The sequence below is a fragment of the Apteryx mantelli genome, chromosome 5, assembly GCF_036417845.1.
Source record: "Apteryx mantelli isolate bAptMan1 chromosome 5, bAptMan1.hap1, whole genome shotgun sequence".
NCBI classification, from domain to species: Eukaryota; Metazoa; Chordata; class Aves; order Apterygiformes; family Apterygidae; genus Apteryx; species Apteryx mantelli.
The window spans coordinates 55,450,341-55,474,280 of NC_089982.1; the positions used below are offsets into that span (position 1 = coordinate 55,450,341).

Below are 23,940 nucleotides of genomic sequence, written 5' to 3' on the forward strand. Positions count from 1 at the left end.
TAATATCTGTGCATATCATTGCACTGCATCTTGTATATGTGTCAGCCTATTTAGAGCCACCTTCGCATGCACCCAGAGACTACCACAAACAATTTTTCAAATCAAGTTTCTGACTACAGACAGATAGTATGAAATTAGCAGGTTACATTTTTCAGGCTTAGGGCATATATAAACAGTATTAATAATGATTTCATTCCTGCAAGTTCAAGTAAATATTAATTAAATTCACCGCAATGTATTATTTAATAGTTTGCACTCTGGTCTTGTTTTAGGAATAAAATCAAATACAGATAATATTAAGAATAAGCTGTAAGAAAATAAAAAGGTAATTTTCTTCTACACGATCGTTCAAAATTTTTTCTGAAAATTGTTGAATGTTTTTTCTCTGGATGTACAAGACTTGAGAAATGTATGAACCAAAGATGTAAACGTAAATTAACACATGCTCACCCATCAGTGCAAGCTAGTAATTACATGAAGGATTTTTTTATTGGATCATGTTTTTCAATCAAGCTTCCAAAAGCAGGTCATTGAGAATAATGTCATTTAAAGTCAGGGTTACCTTTGTGGATCCCAGTGATACGTATTTTTGAGTAGCTAATAATTTATCACTGTCATTTCATGGCTAAAATCCAGAATGATATCTGACCTTCTGCTCCATTACTTAGTATCATTACAGGCACACTAACTTTATTTGGCCAGGGCATAGTTGTATGCATTTAGCAGCCTGTCAGTGGAAACCAGGCAATGAAAGAATTAAATGTCAGACTTCTGAGAACTACAGGAAAGGCTTTCTTGCTGCAGGTCAGAGACTAGAATAAGGTGTCACTCAGACTGAAAGCTTCTTACAAGGTAAAAAAAAAAACATTTTACACTGAGGGTTATAAGGAAAGAAAGGATTCGCACAGCTTAGATATGATTTACAGTGAGTCTGAACAAACTTTACAGAGGAATGAGAATGCTAGTCAGAAAGACTTCTTTATAAATCAGATGTTATTTAAAAAATGCAGAAGCAGAAGGGGGATTTGGGGTGAGGTCAACTTGATCAATGAAGGTGAAAAAGTATAAAGATATTTCTATATTTTCAAAGACAAACTTTGTATTTTTGACTTGCACACACTGAACTTTTTTCCCAGTTTGTTATATTCTGCTAATGTTTGATATTGAAGCACTGTGCAAAGTTAAATTGCACATATAGCATAGGTTACAGCTGAGTTGGAGAGCTGGTCTATTATTATGCAATGAGGGAGCTGGGAAATTTTCTTGTTTATAATGTGTCACCGACCAACTTAGGTAGACACGAGGAGACAGGACATAAGGAAGCAAAAGGCGTAAATAGCTATTTATCAACATACACAACAAAAGATGGCTTATGGCTTCCCAAAGCTTGGATGCGCTGAGAAAGTCTGGGACAAATTCATTTCTGGAGAAAGCAGAAGTAGTTCTGAAATCAGTGAAGGTGCACCTGCTTATGCAGCAAAATCCTTTAGTCCTTCTGGAGCCTGAGCCTTGCATCCCGTATATCCACCATTTACTGCAGCAGTTCCTGCTATTGTGCACTCATGACTCCTCAGATTAGCTACAGCTGGCCTAGCTTGGGGGCCAATAGCTTCCAATTTTCAGGAAATAGATGACACATTTAGTTTCTCTCTCTTTGTAAATCAAGCTGGCAAAGGCGACAATTGCATGTCCTTTTCCTATATAGGATGTGAGGGTCCTCACCATCAAAAGCTGGTAAAAGGGGAGGGGAAAAATTATGCAGGAGTTTTTCTCATGTTTAGGAGATACTAGTCCTTACTTATTGTGTTCATCCTTAATTTTGCTGAGAAAAAAACCTCATGGCAACTATCTGCTTATGTCCTAAAATAGGTAAGTGAAATGTAAAAGTCAGTTTTCTTTTTCCTGTGAAGGAAGCTTTACAAAAATGGAACTTTACAAGTAAAGTCATACAGCAAACTAATGTCTTTACACTTATGATGGTATGGTTTAAAGTCTTCAGCTGAAATAGGGTGTGCAGGTTTGCAAGGCAGACTTGGCTCAGTTTGACTGAAAATTGAAAGGCTGTGAGAGGAAAAGATGAAATAGTTTAGTGAAAACAAATTGTCAGTGTGACCCAGGTACATTGAATTCCAATTTAAGCCATATCCACAAGTCCACAACAGCTTTTTCAATTCACATTTGCCATGTGCTGTCACATACCAGCTATAATTTCTGAGGTGGTGGTAGCACTGGCTGCTACTATTCTTCTTGAGAAGACACAGGAAAGCTGTGTGGCTCAAGTGTTTTTAAGTTAAAGGAAAGAAAAAACTTGTCTCTGTTGTAATAATGGTGGGGGTGGGAAAAGTGCTAGTAATATGTATATGGTCTGTCCTAGCAACTCTAGAGAGTCAGGATGATTCTGGAGCTCCCTTTCCTTTTTTCCTTTTTTCCTTTTTTCCTTTTTTCCTTTTTTCCTTTTTTCCTTTTTTCTCCTTTTCTCCTTTTCTCCTTTTCTCCTTTTCTCCTTTTCTCCTTTTCTCCTTTTCTCCTTTTCTCCTTTTCTCCTTTTCTCCTTTTCTCCTTTTCTCCTTTTCTCCTTTTCTCCTTTTCTCCTTTTCTCCTTTTCTCCTTTTCTCCTTTTCTCCTTTTCTCCTTTTCTCCTTTTCTCCTTTTCTCCTTTTCTCCTTTTCTCCTTTTCTCCTTTTCTCCTTTTCTCCTTTTCTCCTTTTCTCCTTTTCTCCTTTTCTCCTTTCCTTTTCCTCTAGATAGAAATCTGACAATCATGGCATGGAATAGAATTTGGCAGGATCCTTCTGAAGCCGAAAGTCAATGGAAAATGGATGGAAAGTTGTAACTGTAAGTGGCTGGGAGGTTGATGGTGCTATTATAGGACAGAAATTGAAGATTGTAATAGACCTGATCAGAACTGAGCAAGACGTGAGTCAGGAACAGTGTTGTTACATACATCTATGTTACATAGAACAGTCTAGAACACTAGTACTTTTGAATTCAGTATTGCTTTCCAGGAACTCTTGCCTATTTTAATAATCCACAATGTGAAGAAAATTCTTATATACTGCTACATGTGTTTGCTCATGTGTGTTTATGTGTTTTAAGATCTTAGTTGTCTTCTGTTTCTTTTCTAAAGCAATTACTGAGCTCTCTTTCAAACTATATTAACAAAAAAATTTACAAAAATAATTAAGCAAGGTAAGTTCATATATAAATGAATAGAGTTGATCTGTGTTGATTAGGCAGTCATAAGGTTAAAATTATCACATTTATTAGATGAGCTCACCTGTGATAAGATTAAGCTTGTTCTAAAAAGATTTTTATGATCTATAGCAAAGGTAAGGATTCTCTGTTTACAGTATTTTGTTAAATGCCAGTGCTGTCTTTAACAGGAAGTGGTAGTGCTAATAGAGGCATGTTAGAGGGTTGTTTTTTTTTTAAAATCTAAATTACTTGAATAATTTTCAGCAATTTTTCATAGCTAGTATTATAATTTTCCATGTTTTGTGCACTTTAATGATGTACTTTGATGCACTTTAAACTGTGTAGCACACAAATGGCCAGTTTCAGGATCTGTGTGTGGAACTTGATGATTTAGGTGGAATTTCCTGGATTTCTTTTGTAAGAGTCTCATCTTCCGAAATCTGTTGTCCTTATTTATTTGGTTAATGCTTGTTTTAGCAGTTCATTTTGGTTCTTTTAAGTTAGGCCAAAAGCAGAGAACTTAAGCTTGGAAATTTGCTTAGAATAAGTGAACTGAACAGTAAAACTTGCATTAATATGTACAAAGGCTTATTGTACACAAAAGCGCTAGTAATCTAATTTGTTGACCAGGTTGGAAAGCAAAGATACAGTATTTCTGTCAAATAAGTCTCTTTGACTAATAAGTCATAAAAAAATTAAGGCTGTAATAAAATTTAATCGTAGTATGATAAGTGCTAGCATACTTTTTGATAAAACTGTAATTTGTGAACCCAATAAGACACAGACAAGCTAATGTATTAAACAGGAATGGTGAGGAATTTTTAAAGTATGCTTGGAACTTTAAAATAATTTGGCAGGGGTTAGCTCTTGGAGCTTTCTCCGAGGTAAATTTTGCTGATATCAGGCCATCTTACTTGCCAGATTTGGGGACTAACTTGAAAGTGGATAATAAACTCCAGGCAGGAAAAGGAATTCCTGTTCATCCAAAATCAGGCAAATCTGAGATTCAGTAATTTTAATCTCTGTGTCTGACACAGAATAGCACTAAGAAACTGCAAAATTGCTGTTTTTCTTGGAAGGTCTATGTGTTCCACATCACTGGTTTACTGCCATCTTGGACTCGGGTGTGAACTGACCATTCTGCTCTTCCGGCTATGACGGACCCCTGAGTGTTTCTCATACCTCCAGGTTCTGGCGTATAGAGTCATAGACTTATAGGCCTGGAATGTCATTTTCACATTTGCTAGCTGGGTCTACCAAATGAGGATGAGCAATCTGATAGCAAAAGATCTCAACCCAAGTAATGTAGAGCCCTAACTAGGTGCCAAACTCTTCAGCCAACTCCACTGCAGATAGAATTGATTTAATTTTCATGTTGGTAACATCACATTGAACCATGAATACAAATATGATGGGGAGGAGAAACTGTATTTGGAATTGTGTTAAGGAAGTGTGTATTGGCAAGATGGAGGAAAAAGCAGAACTTCCCTTCTACCATTGATCAATACACCAATAGCTGGAAGGAAGAAAAGGTGACGTTGAATAACTTCCCTACTAATTACTTGCTCCTTGTAGATTGGAGTTGTTTAATTTATATTTAGCAACAATTCTGTGCATGGATGAACCTCTGACATACATACGACAAAATTTCCTAAAATTCCTATTTTTCCTAATGTATTTTCCAAAACCTTTTCAAAAACAAAAAAAGCAAAGGAAGGGTGACATGCATAGTCATTAATGACGTATGAAATGTCTGTGTTAAACAGGTACTGTCTACTTGGAGATGAACAAAAAAATATGATGTTCTTTATTGTTCTTGCAACAAAAAGACAAAAAGCTACTGAGCTGTTCAAGCTTCTGTATCAGAATGAAAATATGCTACTTATACTCAGATTTTCTACATTAAAAAGAAATAGGTAGAAAAAAAAATTAGCGTCCTCTGAAAATGTTAAATATCAAAAAGTAAAATGGTTATTTTTCCCCATTCCAGTTTTATTGGCTATAGTAAATGAGTAAGATTATATTAAAATTTGTCGTGCAGCAGCTGAAGAAAAGCAAGATACCTTGTAGTTTCCTGTTTGTCATGAAATCAGTTCCTCTTTGAAGAGGGATTGTTAGAAGAAGGATATGCTTACTATCAGAAGCAGCAAAAGCATTTCTTCTAAACTTGGTACCATCATAGAGGGGGTGACAAAAATCAGTTTTTGTTCCCTGTTAAAATGTATAGGAAACCACAGCTTTTTAAAGTAAACCTGCATCACTTCTGGTTTTCTATTTTCTTTCTCAATAATTAAGTTTCTCTATTATTAGGGTGACTTTTTCCATTATACGATCTTATTTCAAAGTTAAACAATTGCATGTTTTTAAAGCTGCTAAGTTTAAATGCATCTTGGTGCATCTGTGGGTTTCCTATGAGCAATTTCCTTGTAGTACCTACCCCAGTTAGATGTGATGAACCACAAATTACTGCAAAATTTATTTCCACTTAATGCAATTTTCCTAAGTGTCAAGTTACATAAATTGGCCTGTTTTAATAAAATATGAGCGAGGAAGACTTATTATATCTAGACAAATGCTCCTACCAACCTCAATCAACCTTCAGAAAAGCTGACAGCTGGTCGTGTCAATAGTCCTCTCACATAGAGAATCCCAGACTCTTTCAGCTGTTTGAGAGGGCCAGTGAGTGGTGGTTAGCTCTCATTATCATTCAGCGTTGGGATAAAAACACTCTGAAAAGTTGAAGTGATATTATTTTTTCACCAGGCAAAACTTACTATCTACTGGAAGGAATTTGGCAGGAAAAGTGGTTTCTGGAGAAAGGAAATGGAAAAGACAGGTGCATAGAAATGGACTACTGTAACTGGAGTCTCTTGCCTCTTCATAAAATGTGTCTGAAATATGTTTATTTGTTGTAGTATGTGGCAGACTAAAGGCAAAATTCCATTATGTTTATCCATAACCTGGATATTTCAAATGCTTGCTTTTTCAAAGACTTGAAGATTTGCATGGCCTGCTGTCTGGGGATGTTAATTAAATGAATTTTCTGCTGCATTCTGTGGATGAATTAAAGAAAGGGGCAGAAAGAAGTGCCTTGTTTTCATGGACCCCACAATCATGCTACTGGAAACAGTATAGCCATTTTAGTTAAAATTCATTGTTGTGCTCACTGTGTCTAAAAACATCAGGACTATATTTAAAATGGCCTTTATGAGATTATCAGATGCAACAGAAGTTTTTGAAGTGCATAAGGTAAGATTGTCTCTTGCATCTTGAGGAGTTGAGTGACATTCTTATGGTATGGGTTCTGCTCGGCCTGCTTTGCCAGAGATCCACCTTCCTGGCATAATGAGAGAATAGAAACTTAATTTACAGTATCTTACTGAGAGAATTTAAATATATTCCATGAAGTTGCAGGGTCAGCCATAGATTGAAACGAGTGTCCTTAGGACCCTTATAATCTTGCCCACAGAACTGAAGTAGGTAAAGAGCCTCACCTAGAATTTTACAAAGGCAAACCTTTTTAAAACTATTTCACAAGACAGTGTGAAATTAGTTTGCAGATCACTTGTAGATGAACTATTTGTGCCCAAAGCCTCCCTGTTAACTCTCATTCTAGTGTCACTTGGCCTGGCAATAATCATTTTATCTTCTTTCATTTAGATGTGTCGCTTCAGTAATGGTTTTCTACAGATGCATGGTATGGACTGCTTTGGAGATAGCTTTCTCTGTTTCTCACATGCATGCACAAGCTTACATGTTGCTACAGCTTACTGTGTGGAATATTCCCCATTTTTCTGGTTCTAGATTAAAGTAACTACCCAGGAATTAAAATATGATCAATAAAGCAAAGATACAAAGAGTGAGACATTACAAATGAATATTGGTTGTGAGCTTATGTTGTAAGATCACCTTGTGCATATTTGAAATCTACATATTGGAAAAGGTTGTGGGTATACTAGCATATTAGTAGTGGCTTTGCTGAAATACTTTGTAAGCAATGAACAACACTCTTACTCAGGTGCACAAAAGATTAATGGGGAAAGAAATCACCACAAGTACAGTAACTCATACAAACCTCTTAGGTTGTGAATTTTGGTGGCTGTTCATGTCTTAAACCTAGAGTATCCCAGTGACATAATGAGCTCAATTTCTGAAACACTTATCGTAAAACATCTCAGCTAAACAGAAGTTTCATGAATTGCCTATAAAATGCTTTGCTTATTTAATTTAAATTAGTAAATCTTTATCTACAGTATTATAATGACTTTTATTCCTGATAAAGCTACATAAGCTCTGTAGTATGATGTTAAAAACTCTAGTAGTTGTTCCATCAAATAAAAAATGTAACAAGATTATACCTTTAAAATTGCTAAAATGATTGCTGTTTCTAAAATAGGCATTAAAATCTACTTTGTGAGTATCGGTAATTTTCAGAGTAATGCAATTCAATTTAAATTGTAGGACTCAGATGCACTTTATAGGACTCCTTTTATAGCTCTTGCAGAATGTAGTAATACCTGGTTGACCACACTATAGAGTATAAAATGCTCTTTTAATGTTATGAGTTCCATGAACTTAACTGGTTTCTCTCAAAACAAGAAAGGTAAAAAGACAAAGCAAAATGTATAAGTGTATATTTATTCTTACTATACGTTACTTTTTATTTAGAACTGTGATCAAGCTGCAATCATTTAAAAATGAGAAAAACATATTGTAAGATAATCTACAATTAATACTTCTTAGTAAATTACTGCTTCCTTTTTTACCTTCTCTTTTAATGATATTCTGGCTCTGTTGTTAATGGTCTGGTTTAATCATTAACTGCGACTGAAAGAATACTCTAAAGTGAGTTATAGCTATATAAAGGACAGCATAGTTGGCAAAATCATGCTAGGGGATACAGGCTAATTCCTTACTGCCACTGCCAGTGTTTCTGATACAAGATGATCAAAAAACTGTCCAGATATTGAATGAGTTTTTTAATGTAAAAGAAAAATGTTGATTATAATTTAAAAAATTATAGAAGTCCTCTGTGAAATCTTATTTCTCTTGGTTATTTGTCATCTAAAAGTTACTGCAGAACCTCTGCTCATGCACTGCAGTTAGAAGCTGGACAGTATCAGTTCAGACATCAGGATACATAGAAGTAAATCTGCAGAGTCAATTCTTTTTCCTCCATTCTTAGTGTCTGTTTGCAATAATGGCAAAGATAGCAAGTGAATGCAAGTCTCCCTTTTTCTCAGCACAGCAACAGACAGTACTTCAGTGTGACTGACCAGGGCTGCTTCCAAGACCTTAGGAGTGGTGCTGGGTACATAGCTGGTTAAGATTTTGTATTGGCAGAAGTGTAAAGCTTACTGAGCAATTGGCCATACCATTATTTATCTGCCTAAATAAAAATACTGCTACTAATTCATTTTCAAGAGAAAGAGGAAAAAAATTCTTTTTCTTTTTTTTCTTTATTCAAAAGAAAAAATCTCCAGTCAGCTGTTTGACAAGCACTTCCTCATTCAAAAAAAAAAAAAGAAAAAAGTGAAGGACCCATCTTAACACAGGTTGAAACAAGTGGTTTTTGTAGCTACCAAAACAGACATAGTGTGGCTTCTAACTTGAAGAGGCAGGACAATTTGCAAGCTGAGCTGCAAGTGATCTTCAGCATGTGTGCAGAGGCTGAATTTGCTCTTCTTGAATTTCTAGCGATATGCTTTAGCTGTTCTACTGTGGGATCTCTCTCTTGTTATTATGCACTAATTAAATATTTGGTGAGGTATAAGAACTTCTGAGTCAACAAAATATTGCAGAATCTAATAGTCTCTTATTTCTTTTTGCTGTTTCTGGTCTTGTGCATCACAAAGTCCCTCAAGACTGTCAAAATTCAGGCATGCTTCCTATCCCCTTATGCATGCCAGAGTGTTTTCCTGACTATCAGCAGTCACCAAAAGAAAATTTTCCCTCTGCAGATCCTGGTGATGCCAGTACTTGATCCAGCAAAGTGCAGCTTCTGTAGAGGCTATTGGAACTCCTGGGCACTTAATAAGGTTTACAGATGTGCCTTACCTTTGAGTAAGGAATGTCTCACTGCTAGTCAGTGTGAAAAATCATGCTTAAGTCAAGCCAGGTTAAGAATATATATTATTTTCATTTTTCCAATAGCAGGATAAGACAATCCAGTTACAGATATTTATAGAAGTTATATGGGAGGGGGGGAAGAAAGAAAACCATACTTACCTGTTTTTCCCCAAGATCAGATCCAAAAGATATCTTGCCCTGTATTCATCTGACTTGCTCTGGACATGATTCATTCACTCCATCAGGGTTTCTGATGTATGAATGTATCTTGTCTCAGGTTTTAGTCATAGGGCAAATTCCAGTCCTGCTAAAACAAATCTATTACCTGCAGTCCTGCAGTGATTCAATTTAGGTTGAAAATTTTTCATACTATCCAAGCTTATCAACACCTTACTTAGCAAATGCTTCTGACAGCTCTCATGCCAAAAATAGCTGTCTTCTGGGGCTGCAGGTTTTATCAGGTACTAACATGTGATAGCAGACCCACTACCTAATACTTGGCTAACCTAGAAACAGCTACTTCATTCAAGCAAGGTAGCTTCTTCTTTCCCTTACCTATTGCTTGATGGCTAACATATATAAATATATATATATATATATATATATATATATATATAATATCAGTGGGAAGTGAAGATCAGTGAGTCTTATCTTTCATATCATCCAGTATATTGACAAATATATTTGATACAATCATCTAAATGGAATTAATCTATGTATCTTTTTATCAGGTCAAGACTGATTCAAAAATAATAATCACTTCTCTCCCAATACACACACTTTTTTTTACAGGTAACATAATAGTAGGCCAACAGACATTTGTTCTCTAATTCTCTTATGGTATTTCTGCATCCGTGGTGGTCCTCAGGATCCAGTGAGAAGTCTGGTCCCTGTTAAATGTCTAAGATGCTTATGGTAACAGCAATCTTGCATCTTCCCTAAGTCCATGTTGGTGTCCCAACTTTGTGCCCCCCCCTTTCCCCCCCCCCCCCAGATTATATTCACACTCTTGAACAACTTTCAGAGTCAGAATTACAGATTCATAATAATCATCCCCCGTACATCCTCTTTCTATCTCCTTTGAGGAATAAGCCAAAATGCATATTACCAGAGCCTCAGCCTCTATTTTATAAAGCTGCAAGGCAGAGTAAAATATTTGGCTATTTTTTTAAACAAATGAATAGCTTTTCAACTTTTAAAGAGAAAATCAGTGTTCATTTTTACATAGACATCTAGGGCAGTACTAAAAGTCACTGCAAACAATTAAATCCAGTGATGTTAGATTCAAAAGTGTTTATTCATGCATGCTCTCTGGAAGTGTTTACCTATGCTTACAAAGACAGCTTATCAATACTATAGATTTAGAGGTCCAATTAGGTAAAAAAATTTGCAAAACACTTCATACAGTAAATGCTTATTGCTATAAAATAAAAAACAGTATGGGGACCATAATGTGAAAGGTTTTCTAATGGATTTGCAATTACCTGTCTGAAAGACTTAGTGGTGTCACCTCTTGATGTATTAAAATTATACTCTCACTAATTAGAACTTAGTATAACAAATGCTGCTGTAGATATCGTCAGCATCACTAGATATCATCAGCATCAGTGGAAATCCATTAACTTTAACAGAGTTGTTTCTACTTATAGCAGGACTGAACTTGTGCCTAGAACATGAAAACTAGTTCACCTGTGCTGAATCTTGATCTTTTCACTGCTCAACTTAACTATGATGGACTGAAAAAGTGTTGAAAATTGAACATCTTAGGATGCTCAATAGATGCAGGTTTTGTTTTCATTTAAACCCTGAAATCATCAGTTCATTCTGACTGTGAACTACCTTCAATAGCTTCTTTAAATGTTAATATACCACAACTTGTAATGTGGATTATCTTAAAAATCCTACATCACTCTCAATTCTTTTAGAATAAATTCTGTCTTTGCAAAGGGAAGCACAACTAAAAATACTTTTTTTTTTAAATCATCAGGAGAAAACACATTAGAGAAGTCACTGCATAATTATTGTTTTTTAGAACTCATGCTCTACTATCACTTTTTAGTTGTGGAAATAGAATGGACATTTTAGTAACAAATAGAAAACTTTAGTAACAAAACTTTTTTTTTGTAGAAAAACACAAGTTCATACTTGGAAGTAAAGATGGATGAGAGGAGGACAAGTGTTAGAAGCTGAGAAACCAAAAACACTTGTCTCAGAGCTAGTGATCTGTCCTGAAGAAATTAACACTATTTTATTGTCTTTGGTTTTTTGTAGAGCTCAGTAAGTTGTGGAGGAATGAAATTCCGTTGGAATACTAGGAACAGCAAAGCTTTGAATAACTATAAAAAAAGACCTAAAATCCATAAGCAGGAAAACCTTTGTTGTGTCAGTGGTGGAACAATTGTACACTTACTAGACTTTCTGACTGTTTTTTTATCTCTTAAAATAACAATGGCAAGCATATTGTTACTCCACATGAAGTTACATTGTAACAAATTTATGCAGTGGACTAGCTTTTTCTTGCTAGAGACAACAGTAAGTCTGTGAGGTTGAAAATTAATAAATTCTTGATTTACAGGTATCATTCATACCCAGGTGTTGTGTGGTTTGTTTTTTTTATTTTGTTTTGGTTTTTTTGACAGTCTCCTTCTGAAGATCACTGAAAACAAAATTTCAGTTTTAAAGATTTTTATAGTCTCTAACAATAGCTATACCTGCATCGGTTTCTAAAGCAGTAATGTATTTTTTACCTGTCACACAGGCACTTAAATACATGGATAACCCCCATGAAAGACTATCTTGATCAAAGATTCCCCAAACTCTTGTTTCCCTACCCCCAATAACTAGAAAGTTCATCATGGACACTTAAAGGTAATTTCACAATAGAAGCAAAGTAAAATGATGTCCTACAAATAAGTGTTTGAACTTAGATAATCAGCCTGACAAAGGCATGTTGCGTAGCTTTATAAGTTACATTTAACTTTATAAATTGTTTTAGCAGCTGGATGTTCTAGCTGTTGATGGTCTTCATTTATTTGTAGTTGTGACCTTTCAGAGGAATATTGCTCTATAGGTATCTGAAAAATAGCCCTAAAATGTGGGAAATATCCTGATTTTTTTTTCCAAATCTTTTTCTTATGATATTTCAATATTTGTTTCAAATACTGTAGCAGATGTTGCAAAACATGTTTCTTCCAAAAATTAAAGAAATGACTTGCACTGTCAAATACCATCTCTGTATTTGTATCTTTGGGAAAGGAAGAGAATTATTTAGAGGTGACCATACCATGGTACTACTAGAAATGGATAAAACATTTTCTTTTAGGTATCTAAATGGGTCCCATACCAATAATACCACAAACATTAGAAATTTATATTGTTCTTCCAGATCCTGTGATGTACCTAGACTTGGTCATTAAGTTTCTTATAATGTTTCATTCATTTGTGGTTGGCATGGTTAGTTCCAGCCAGTGATGTACTATTAATTCCTATAATACTGAAGAGATACCTGACTGAAATTCTTAATTGCTGCTCTTTTGACTGCAAAACTTCCCTTGTTTTCACTGTCAGTAATGTGTGTGTGTGTGTGTGTGTGTGTGTGTGTGTGTGTGCGCGCGTGTGTGTGAGAGAGAGAGAGACAGACAGACAGAGAGCGCGTGAGTGAGCTAGTAAATCTTGCATCTCACTGTAGCTTGACAGGTAGCACTTTCTGCAATATGCATTTTGCATAATGATGCTTCTTTTCCTGAAGTTCTCTCTTTGTTTTTATATTTTTTTTAACCTTAGGGAAAAATTTAAAATTTCTGACACTGCTGAACTGTGCAGAGCATGATAGAGAGCAGAGATTATAAAATAAAAGTCAACCCTTAGCAAACAATGTTAAATATAATATGGCAGATTTCTGTCACTTGTGCAAAGGGAAATGAATGCTCTATCTTAGGCTTTCCAGATCGCTGTTCATATTTGTTTTAAAATTTTCAGTGAAATACAAACACTGTGTGCTGCTCAATATGTTTGTAAAGCCATGTTTATAGAGCATTTTAAATCTGTGGTTACAACAATGCTATGGTGTGTAATTGCTGTGTATCACTTATTTATTCTTAGTGGGTGCTTTAATATACGTTGGGTACTTTTATTTTACTTACCAAGTGGCATGAATTCTTTCTTGCTCCTCGTGAACATTAAAAATGTTTCCTCTGTCTGTGTGTGTGGTGGGGTTTTTTTGTTTGTTTGTTTTAATTTAAGGGATGTTGGGGCAGGGGGAGGAAGCAGAAGAAGCATGCTTCACACAGGCTGCCCATGTGCTGCCCTTGCCCAGCAGGTGCTGAGCACCGCTGCCTACAGGGGTAGCTGGGCTGCCCAGCAGCTCCTGCAAGGCCACTTGTCTCTCCCAGGATTGCCCTGTCTGCTTTTGAAATGGACACTGTCCTCCTTCCGTGTTTTGGAAAGAGCGTAGGAAACAGTGCTACAGACTCCGTCTGTTTTTCTCTTCTCTTTATGTTGACAAACTTTTCAGTATAAGCTGGTGAAAAGAAAGATAACGCTGTGTTCTGGCCCCACAGTAATAAGGAACTGTCAAGTGGCTAGATCATCTCAACCACGTTATGCTAATAGAGCTGTGAGTGAATTTAGGCTACTGGCTGGTTTGATGACTTCTTAATGTGATTGTGCCATTAGAGTTTCATATTCCATTAATCTCAATTCCGAGCTATTCATTTCGTCATATCTTGCTCTCTAGCGCTTTCTCGTTCCCCGAGGGAGGCTTAGCTTACTTGCCAAGATCAGCTAAATTGTTTCTTCTGTAGCTTGCAACACTGGGTTGCCTGTTTTACCTGTCAAATTAGTTAGTGGAGTCCAGTAAACATTTGTTTACTGATTTATTTTTCCTTTACATATCAGCATTAAATTGTCAGATTTTAGTCTGTCTAAAATATCTGGCAAGAACTGTGTTATCATTGTGACCTACAAAAGCAATAGCACAGGGTAAGCATGAATTAGTATAATGGGAGACTACGTAAAACACCTTGCATTACTTATTACTGGTAGTTTGACATACTAGATAATTATATGGGGATATCTTTGCTTCTCTGACTACTAAAATTTAAGTTTCTAAGTGTTCTTGGTATCATAAACTAGATTCTAAAGAAGAAAATGTGGATGGAACGGCAACTGAGGCGTTGGGTGTACTGGCACAAAGATACAGGTTTTATCTGTGTGCAACAAACACAAAGCTTTGAAATGTTGTGCAGTCCTCTGGAAAAAAAAAAAGTTTTTTTTTTTTTTTTCTTTTACAAGATTGAAAAGAAAAAAAAGAAAAGCAGCTACCAAACAGGCAATTACATAGAACCTTTTAATAAAGTTTCGAACTTTGAAGCAGGTTTTGGTTTTAGCCAAAATTCATTATTATGTTACTTTTATGAGAACTTTAAACACAAATGCTGTGTTTTTCACCTACTCTTCCAAGATAAAATTACAATTTTGGCTGTATTAGCATTTATTGATACTCGGCACACGCAGTACATAAAAGTAATAATGAACAGGAAATAAGTTTCATGCAAATGAAAATATTTCTGACTAACATGTATGTGTATATACAAAGGCATTTGCCATTCTGGGACTTTTAGTCTTGTCAAATCACAGTGCAGTGGGAGAAAAAAATACTGTTTGATTGAATTAAAACTGTGTATCCCCTCCTTGGTTGCTATCGGAGGACTTAAAATGCACATTGACCCTTAAGCTATGCGTACAGGAAACTTCATGCACTATGTGGATTCACAAGCATTGTTGGATTGCTCATCCAAGTGATCTCTGCTTAAAATTGGAAAAAAAATCATTTCTAATTTGTTTTTATGTCATTGCTTTCTGAATTTTTTCATGCTTCAAAGTCTAAAAGAAAGTATTGCTAGAAATTATTTTCCTAGAAAAAAGTTAGAATTACTTTGTCAATTGTGATTCAAGTCAGCTATGAAATTCTTCCAAAGTTATTTTGGAGCCATAAAGATTGTAAAGGACGTCAGACTATCACAGAAGCCAAATCATAGGATACATCAACAATTAAAAACATTGTAATGAAGTTTGTCTGACAGGATGTAGTCAAGTTATTAACCATTTACTATTGGGATCTTGCTAATTACAATATAATTTTTATTCATGTAACATTTTTGTATATAGTTAAGATTTTTAATATATTATTGAGAAGAAAAATATGAAATATTCATGAAATTGTGCATACTGCCAGATTGTGAGAACAAGTGAAAACCTGCTTATGGAAGAAGTGGTTGGCTGCAGAATACCATTACCCCAATGGAGATATTCATTACCCATCTTCCCTGGCATTAGAATTCAGGCTTTTAACTGGTGTTAGGCAATCTTTCATGTATTCCTGCAGGAAAAAAAACTTTAACTGGGTTTTAGCGATACCTTCTCTGTCTGGAGGGAGAGCTGGATTGGAACCATTCCTCCCTTTGGGGTTCCAGTTAGGTCACAGGGCACTTTAGTTCTCTATATCAGGTTATACCTGATGGGCAAAAACCTTTTCCCCAAAACAACTAGAAAACAGAGGAGTCACAGAACCCCATCACTGCAGGCAGCTATGGGATATGTGTCCCCAGATGCACTCCAGTGGTCTGAAGACACAGCAATGTTTCGTCTAAGGACTGCAGTAGACCTTGGTGCTCACATGCAGGTGCTGGTTATCTAATCTCATGTGCCATTTGGTGCTGATACTTTCTGAAAGCTGAAAAAAGCAAATGTGTTCAGAGCTCTCTCAGCTTAAAATAGAAATGTTAAAATTTCTTTTTTTGATTCCATTTCTGACTTCCAAAGATAACCCAATCCAGTGATGTAACACACCGGTGTGTTTAGGAATACTGTTTGCTTTAGAGGATATTAGGAACAGTGTTTGAAAAGAAAGAATACAAGGCCCAGCACGCAGAGGCTTTTAAAGGCTGAGAAATCAGATAGCCTCATGTTTCTAGCAAAGTGTATGTAGGAGCTAGGCAAAATCATCATAAATTGGGAGTACATACAGCCACCCAAACTTGTATACACCATCTAGAAACGCAAGTACTTCAGTGAGCTGGATAGTTGTTCTTGGGAAAGAAAAAAAATGTATGCATGTGTTTTTGATAGTTGATAGTATTTTTGTAGCAGTGTTGCTTTTTCAGAAAGCCTTTTTTCATCAGTAGATTTCTAAGTGCTTTGGTAAGACATATATGCTTCATTTATCTTAATATATTAGATGGTGAGACTGAGGCACTGACTGTTTCAGGGAGCAGCAGAGGTTTTTTTGTGTGCTGAAAGCAGACACTCAAGATGCATTTCGCTCATGGTTGAATTAAATTTCAAAATGCTGTAAAGGTCTTAAAATGTCTAATGTTTTTTTGGGGGGGAATATTTTTTCCATTTTAATGGCTTTTAGATGTCACATTGACTGTTTCGGGGGGGGGTTTGTTTGTTTGTTTGTTTGATACTGTGGCAATGCCAGTATCATAGGAATGCAATAACTTTCATACCAGTACAATATCCTGCTGTCTGTTATATTTTTGTTTTTCTTTCAGCTCCCAAGGCACCTTTCTTTAACAAACCATTAATTTTCATAGTATGTAGCAAGGCTTTGCTGTTGGCTGCTTTTACCTCTTAAAATTTACAAGAACAATATACTGAATCTGAAACAATTTTCATGTGCCTACCCTTCATAAAGAAGCAAAGCTATATTTATATTCAAAAAGAGATTATTGAAAATGTAACTTGAGGAATTGCCTCTAAAGACACATACTCTTGTTCTTGCTCCTGTTTCCCAATAATAGCTTTAACACTTGGAGCTTAGCATTTGCCAATACTGTAAATTAACTATCACCTATATCGTCAAAATTACTGAAGACAATGTGGTATGATACTCTACCTTTACAAGAATAAGAAATTTTGCAGAACTTTATATAAAATCAATTAGACTTTATAATATCTATCCATAATTTTGTTTATTGCATTGTGTGTATCCTTAATAAGTGTATTCATTAAAAAAAACCTGTTTATAGAGTCTGTTTCTGACTAAGTAGGCGTAACAGAATAAAAACATGCTCTCTTTTTAGAATTATTGTATTGAAGGGATAGAATAGATTTTTCCACAACTGAGGGATAGAATTCAGCTCAAAGCTTCTCTGGAGCACTTTTATTTTTTTAAAGAAAGAAAAACAAAGCCCCCACACACAAACAGAAAATGAGTTTCCAATAACCGGATTTGCCATTTGGGTTGCCTTTGTTTAAAAAAGTTTGGTTTGGGAAAATTTGAATTCAGTGATTTGGTTTGAGACAGGTTGGATTGGATTAGCCTGGATTTCATGAACTTTTTCTGAGTCTGTCCCCAAACCCTTATTAAAAATGGGTAAGGTAGTGGAAGAGTGAACAAGGACAAACCTAGAATTCTTAAGACAGAGAGGAAGAATGAGAATTGACATAATTAATATCAGTTCAGTTTAACTTAAATTCCTTAGCAAATATTATACCAAGTAACTAAAACAAACTAGTTGTGTGAAAGCCTAGATGATCATCAAGAGCAGAATTCGAATGATCTTGGCAAAATTTATATATGATTAATAAAGAATGGAATAAAACAGGTGCAAGAGGAAGATGCTATTACTAGGCACAAGTAATCAAATTCAGAAAATCAGTGTAGGAAATTAATGGGTAGGTAATAGTTTCTAAATAAGATGTTTGGAAATTATATGCCAGATGTGAGACAATGGTATCATGCAGCCATACTGGGATAAAACAGACAAAATAGACCAGACCCTGTAAAGGATAAAAAAGAACTCTTTTTGTTCTGCTCACCACCAATCTGCAAAGATTCTGCTAGCACGTTTAGTCCATTTCGGGGCACTGCGCTTCCAGTGCAGACAGGAACCAGCTGGAGAGAGTCTAGAAGAAAGTGAGAATAATCAAAGTTCTTGGGTTTTTTTAGACCCCCTGAAGAAAGACTGAAAGAATTGGAAATCCTAGAATCTATATAAAAGAAGAATGAAGGGAAAAAACTCAAGTCTCAAAACAGATCAGAAGCAAGTTAGCACATCTGAACTTTGTCTCTGCTCTGTAAGGATGTTTTGTATCTGTTTGCTTTAAAAAAAAAAAAAATAAAGCTGAAAAATCAGGGTTTCTCATGGTATCGAAATTCTGTTTAAATCAGCTGTTCTCTGAATGAGCGGGTAAAAGTCAGCCCATGCAGGTGGAAAGGGGAAGAAGGGGACCAATTTCTTTGTGGTTTCAGTTTGCAATGCTGTATATTTATTGTGAGCAATATCTGTTGCATTGTATCTGTTCCTGGTATGCCAGAGCTACATTGCACACATTTGGAAGAATGTCTGCATTGTGCACAGGTCTTTTGAGTGCATGCTGATATGTCCTTCTCTATGCTATTAGAATAGCAGGATTTCCAGTGCTTTTCATCCTTGTATTCATTAACTAGCTCATAACTGGATTCTTATAAGATACTGTTATTTTTCTGTGTGGTATTGGTGATGGGCTCCCTTTAAATATCCTGCATTCTAACCTTCATCTGATGTCAGACGTGCAGTTCTACTAAAAGAAAAAAAAAACAAAAAAAAACAAAAAAAAAAAACAAAAAAAACCCCCACCACTTTATAAAAAGCAGGGCTGTTAATAATTATATTGCTGACTTCAGTATCAAATTTGTGAGTTAATTAGGTTAATTAGCAGAATACCATAGCTACCTCTTTTACTTCTGACAGACAGGTTGGGTTCCCTAAGAAGGTGTACCCTCAGTTTATACTTCTTACCCTCAAGTTCTCTTCTCAGTAAAGCATGTAAAAACCTATTAACTTTCCAGAGTTTGCTTCATTGTTCCCTCCATCCAATTTAAATTAATGCTGGATTCAGATCATCAGCCCCTTATCAAGCTCATAAAGGGAGAGGATAGACATTTAAAATGATTATGAGCCAGGCTGTTCATGGTTCCAGTGTCTTTAATTCCCTTATATAATTATATGGGAAGTATGAATACTTATGAGAGGCCAGTCAATTTAAGGTAACATAGGCTACTCATTGCATGTTTTTTTTTTTTGGGGGGGGGGGAGGGGTTGTTTTTTAAACAAAACCTTTCTTTTGAAGATTGCTTTACATCATTGTGTTAATGTCTATTCAAATAAATCAGTTCTTGAAATACTGACGTGTTTTTCTGTGTAAGTCTGGATTTTGGAATCAATTACTACCAAAAATCTTGTCTTCAAGGGTGTCTCTAGAAGCTTTGTGATGAAAAAGACCTTTATCGTCATTTTTATCTGTATAAAAGATGCTTTTTAATTTAATTTCATTGCAAAAGTTCACAAGTCTAACCAACTGACAGCACAGATATTAATTCCAGATCATTATAATGTTTGTTGTATTTGATGGAGTACATGCTGTCAGGGGAAAATATTTGGGCAGTGATCAGTGGGTGAATATAAAGGGAAGGTAGCAGAAATAAGTTAATGAGCCACATTGAAGAAAATACTGTTTTTGCCAGTAGATCTCTATATTGCAATATAAACTATAATATAATTAGGAAGTAATAAAAATACAGTACATTTCATAGTATGATTTTCTTCAGACAAATATCTTCAAAGCGTGCTAGACAAGAACAATGGTATTCCAAATAAGATTTCATAAGTAAGGAAAAGAATTACAAGTAAGTAAGTAGTCAGTTTGAGCCATCCATGCGCTGTCTGCTGAAACTTTCAAAATAACACTGAATAACAGTTTAATATCTGTGTTATATGTGTTAGCCTTACCAATACTTCAAGTTCGCTAGCAGCTATGTCTTTGATGAAATTCTGAAATGTTACTTATTTTAATGCAATTTGTCACAAGATTCCATAATGCAGTTGTTTTTCATGCTTTTTTGCTGTTGGTAATATTAGTTGTTTACAATTCCTGCAAAGCCTTATGATTTTCTCTGAGACCTAAAACCGCTCTGTCAGTGAGAATTTTCTGTTGTCCTTTCACAAGTTCACCAAGCCAATGGATTGTCCATGGCTCATCCTGATGTGGCAGCCTTCCAAAACGTAAAGAAAATTGTTGTTCCTTTAAACAGGAACAACAGAGCAATCAAGTACTCACAAAATAGTATACTGCCTATATAGGTTCTAAAAGATTGATTAAAATATTTAAACCTTATGAATAACAAACTCATGAAATATGAAAGTTTTTTCACTGCATGCAGTGAAAATCTTTATATCCTATTTGCTCTGCTCAGGTTAGCAGAATTGTTTCAATCAGCAGCATTTCTTTTCCACATTAATTAGCCATACTTTGGACAGCTGTATATAGAAATATCAACTGAATATAAATGTGATATGTCCATCAAGAACAGGTTGATTTAGCCTGTAGGATTCAATACCATGTGTGAGTTACCCTTTGCGCAAGATCCCTATAAATTAGGTTTTCTTAACAAATATTGTCTGTGAGTGTCTGCAACATGCAGTTGCATATATTTAGTGTCCAGTATTCTTGTTTAGACAACTTAAAGGCAAACAAGAAGGTTATGGTTCTACTATTCTTCAGTTTCAGTCAAATCAAATTAGATGTGAGCCATCTCATTATAGAGATTAAAAGGTAAAGAAAAGATAGGTATAATTATCAGGTACCCTTTCCCGAGGAGGAGGAGGAGAGTTCTCCTCCCATGTGTTTGTCAGAAGAGTACACAACTTGGAACACACACACACAAGTGTCTAGGTGTATTACAGAATATTAAAAAATGCTTAAGGTGGCAGCTGTAATGCTTTTTATCCCCTAGGAACCCCCCTTCTTACCCCTTCTGCATGCTACTGTACAAGCACAGTATAATTGCTGGTGTGGTGTGGTGCTGGGCTTGGTGCTGGCATGTGCATCGTGAGTGCTTAGTGCAGGAGGGACAGTGAACTCAAGATTTTTACTAAGAGGGTTATAGTGTTCAGGTGGAGTGGCCTTGCTGCCCTCAAAATAGGTACCACTCTTGAATAGCTGCAAATGTAATCCTAGTTTCATGCAGTCTGAAACTGTTTGATTAAGCAGGTGGGTGTGACTAGAAAAAATGGTATTTCAGAAAAATGAAATATTCTCTTTGGAAAATATCCCATTTTAAAACAAAAAACTTGTGCAACTTCTTTTAAATTTGAAATGAAAAAAAGAATCTTTGTTTTAGCTAAAATGAAATCCAAATCTTGGAGGGGGGGGGGGGTTGTTTTGTTTTTCATTTGACAAAGCCAAAACACTCAGTATGATGTAAACAGAACTATGTAAATAATCAGAGGAAGAATGGGCAAGATCCTGTAGGTAAAAGAAATGACTGAATATAAGGTCTAGATAAGAATTCATTGCATTATTATTGTAGATACCTTAGGTAATTTTAATGCAGTAGAGCACAGAACAGGCAGTACCTCTATATTGCCGGGATGTCTTGTTTTTTGGTGTTTTTTGGTGTTTTTTGGTGTTTTTTGGTGTTTTTTGGTGTTTTTTGGTGTTTTTTGGTGTTTTTTGGTGTTTTTTGGTGTGTGGGTTTTGGGGGGGGGTTGTTTGTTTGTTTTTTGTTTTGTTTTTTTCCCCCCTCCCAGGAAGACTGGTACTTCTAGGAAGATTTTCCACCCTGATAATTACGGTTGGGTCCTCATTAAGGAAAAAAATTTTTGATTTCCAGGACTTCCCTGAGTTCATATGCTGGGAACCCACACAGCAAATCTGGTGCAGATGCTGCATGTCAAGTGGGGAAAATTGAAGGAGTTCTTCACTTATAAAGCATCACAGCTACTAATTTGGAAACATTTACTATCTTCTTATCTGCAGTCTGCCATCACTTGCTTCAAGGTAGTGACATCTAAGATCAGTTTTGTTCCCCTGGAGGATTTCCTCTATTTCTGCTTCTGAAATACCTATTTACAGTTAAAATATAATGGTGGAACATATGTTTACTTTTATAATTATTAAACTGATATTAAAAATTGCTGCTGGCAAACATGATGTGATTGAAGATCATGATCTGATTAAATATCCAGGTGGCAGCGCCCACGTACGGGCTAGTTGAAGTACTGTAAAAATCTTTTGTAGAGTATTCATGGTGAGTATTGAGAATGCTGATGTTTTCTTTTCGTTTTTATTTAATTGGTGTGGGACACTCCATTTAGAAAGCTTTAAGATACGCTTCCCTGACAAATAACACAAGTCACTGCACACTTATGTCCAAACCTCTTATTTGGAAGAATTTGCTTTGTGCGCTGAGACATGCCACTGAATATTGAATGAAGGGCACAGGAAATTTACTCAACCCATCCGCTGACAACAGATGAGATTTATGCCAAGTAATGATTATATATACTCATTCCAGTCTGGCTTTTTTCCCCTTCCTCTCTCACTTTTTTACATTTAACAGTTGAGAGCTGTGTGACTCTGAAAGTTCCTGTATTTAAATTGTATTCTCAGGGATGAAAAATTATCTCCATATCTAATGTATCTGTTTTTCAAGGATCAATATGTCTACAAGCCACTTTAGCTCTTGATTTTACACTCAAGAGTTACCATAAATATTCTCAGATGATACCAGTAATGCAGTTCTGTTTTCCATTGAAACTAATTCCTTGCTGTTTCTCTTTATAGAACCTTTGTCCTTTAAGCTACTGTGTTCTTTTCAAGCAAGGAGATGCTTGCCTCAGTTAAGCAAGCAAAATTTATCTTTCAACACATAACCATGTGAATGAAAAAAGTGCCATTTTTCAGTCCATCAAAACTATACTTTTGATATTTCTGGGTGTCACCAAAATAATAATGTTTGGGTCCACCTCTAATAAGCCTGGTCCTGCATCACAGAAGTCAATGTCATACATTATTATACTTACTTCCTGTAGGTATTGTATACCTACAGACAGGGAGAAACAAACCAAAAGGAGGAATCATTAATTCCTCTCTTGAGGCTGAATCTATTCTGCTGGTGAAGCATACATATGAACAGAACACAACACCCTCAGGTGAAAGGAATTTATGAAGGGTAAGTCTTATTGACCAACCTGATAGCCTTTTACAATGAGATGACTGGCTTAGTGAACAAGGGATGAGCAATGATGTCGCGGGACGACTGACTATCTTACAGTCCCAGACCGTGTGGCGCGAGGGAGGGGAGGAGGGGGAAAAGAGATTTACTGCATGACTCCACAACTTGTTTCAAAGACCAAAATTTACTACAGAAGCTGCAATGGTACAAAGCAAGAATTTGTATTAATAGAAACTCAGCTCAACTAGAATAGTTATTTCTAATTACACTAAAAGTTATGCTAACAGTAACTACTTAGTAAACAGAAAAGGACAGCTAATTTACACTAACTGTAAATACCCAAATGAATGAACTAGGCAAACCAATTCTGATCAATCTTACCCACGCGTTGCCTCAGCAGCCAACGTACACTCAATCCCAAGGAAGTAACTGCAGGAGGGAGTCCCCATCCCCAGGGGTTCCGCAAGTTGGCAGACCCGCTGTCACCCGCAAAGAGCCAAAGATGGCCTACAGGGCCAACCTCTTTATACCTTTCAGGGGAAGGTGGAGGCGTAGTTGTGAGGCCAGTTACAATTCTCTTCACGCAGGCGCAGTCCCTGGCTCTTGGCTGCTTCAGGGTTCAACTCTCCTCCGTCGTTGTTATGACCATTGCACCCACAGTCACGGGGTGG

At 36.0% G+C, this 23,940-nt stretch overlaps 1 long non-coding RNA gene across 1 annotated transcript; it reads right to left on the reverse strand.

Annotated features, from left to right (window-relative positions):
• Positions 1-2,737: 2,737 nt before the first annotated feature.
• On the reverse strand, positions 2,738-23,687 carry LOC106490137 (uncharacterized). Its single transcript, XR_001293549.2, has 3 exons — positions 23,651-23,687; positions 18,091-18,177; positions 2,738-2,860 (listed from the first exon to the last, which is right to left on the reverse strand). It is a non-coding gene; the product is annotated as an uncharacterized lncRNA (long non-coding RNA).
• Positions 23,688-23,940: the final 253 nt, after the last annotated feature.